The sequence below is a fragment of the Myotis brandtii genome, unplaced genomic scaffold, assembly GCF_000412655.1.
Source record: "Myotis brandtii unplaced genomic scaffold, ASM41265v1 scaffold192, whole genome shotgun sequence".
Taxonomy (NCBI): Eukaryota; Metazoa; Chordata; class Mammalia; order Chiroptera; family Vespertilionidae; genus Myotis; species Myotis brandtii.
Genome location: NW_005357159.1, coordinates 1,381,600 through 1,383,466, shown reverse-complemented (window position 1 = coordinate 1,383,466; position 1,867 = coordinate 1,381,600). Strand labels below are relative to the sequence as shown.

The 1,867-nt window shown below is 45.5% G+C and overlaps 1 pseudogene; it reads right to left on the bottom strand.

Annotated features, from left to right (window-relative positions):
• Positions 1–742: 742 nt before the first annotated feature.
• On the bottom strand, positions 743–1,628 carry LOC102240714 (annotated as a pseudogene).
• Positions 1,629–1,867: the final 239 nt, after the last annotated feature.

The window sequence follows — 1,867 nt, the reverse complement described above, 5'->3', positions numbered from 1 at the left end:
CCATCTTCTGTGACCAGGGGTAGAAAGATAAAGATAAATCAAGTAATGCAGGTATAATTTACTTTAAGGTGTAACAAGAAACACTAAGAAAAATAACACAATCACTTTCTCCTTTGACCAAACTTGAATCAGGCTCCTCTTTCTGACTAGTCCCTGATTTTGGACTCTGTGGCCCATTTAGTCCAGTTTCAGCAAGAATCCTGTTGGGTCAGTTTTGGGAAAATTTTACACCCTGATATCTGATCAAATTCTTCATCCCCTGTGCTTGGTATCTTATCACTCTGGCCTGCCTTCAGCAAGAATCCTGTTGAGTTGGTCTAGCAAGAACCCCTAACCTTAATCTTTCCTCTGAGCAATTTTCCATCCACTGACCCTTTGCCCTGTTCCTTGGCTATCAATTCCCACTTTTTCCTTTCTTTTTTTCCCCCAAAGTCAAAGTTTCAAGTTATTAGTGCTCACTCAGCAATAAAAATTCATATGAAAAAATGAAATAAACAGGGTGGAGAGAAGGCTGCTTCAGCGGACAATCCATGCTACTCTGAGGGCAGCGGGAGCTGGTAGAGAAGAGGTCACTGTTTTCAAAACTTCATTCAGATGCTTTTCCAATCAGGTGACCCAGATGGCTAGCAGAGAACATTGAGCAGATCCACCCCAGTCTTATGAAAACATAGGAAGCTGGATGCCATCTTTCCTGAAGAGAACATCAGCGCAGCCCATTGTAAACCTAGAGCTGAGCATGCTGCTACATTACCACACTAAGTTCATGTTTCTGTAGTTTGTCCTCCGGTGGTTCTGCCTCAAAGTTTGGATTTGGGTCTGGGTGGTGGATTTCAACAAGAAGAACATAGATGAGGCCTCCAATGGCAGCACCAACATAGGGATACAACAGGGATCCACCAGAAGTTATTTCCAACTCTGAAGACATCAAACCCCCATTCTGCCAAAGCAGTGAAAAGTCTGGAACTCAGGTCTCGCGATGGATTCACGGCACAGCCACAGTTCAATCCCAAAGAGGAAGAAAGGACAATAACCAGGAGGCCGATGGCAATGGGCTGTAGGCCTTTGGGGACTCCCCTGTTTTTGGAGTCAAAGATGGCGAAGACAATCATGAGGAGGAACATGGTGGGCATTACTTGGTCTGCAGATGCATTTTCCAGAGACACATACGGAGCTGGGTACGTTGCAAAAATGTGTGCTGTTGCATTTTCTCCCACGATGAGCAGTTTTCCAACAGCAAAGGACATAAGTCCATCATAGTAAATACCAAAGAGGATTGTGGACCCTACGAAGGCTCCCAGGAATGGGGCTCCCACATAAAAAGGAAATTTGAACCATTTCATCCGTCCAAAGAGACGCGTTGCAAAAGACACAGCAGGGTTGATGTGGCCACCAGAGGCACCCCGTCACATAAATGGCCATGACGACTGCCATTGCAACTCCAACGTTCTCAGTGAGGACTCCTCCCAAATTTCCTCAACTGAGGATGGCTTGGGCAACATAGCGACATCCGAGGACGATCATTATACACATGCCCAAGAACCTGGAGAGCCCGTTTCATTAGCCAAACTGCTCTTCAACACCAGTCTCTGTGTGAAGCTTTCCCTCCTCCATTCCTTCCCAGGCTACATCGTGCGGCTTCTCCAAGGACCACTCTTTCCACCAGTACCTGCTTCTTCTGCTCCCTACTTCACTCACACATCCCACTTTTTCTTACTGTATTCAGAGTTGAGCCCCAGCTCTCTCCCCTACTACAAAATCAATTGTAATAGTCCCTCTGAATAAAGTCAGGCTGACTGTCTTTCACAAGTGTCATAAGTGATTTTTTTCTTTAGTAGTAAGAGGTAAGGAAGGAGAGATAGGAAATATG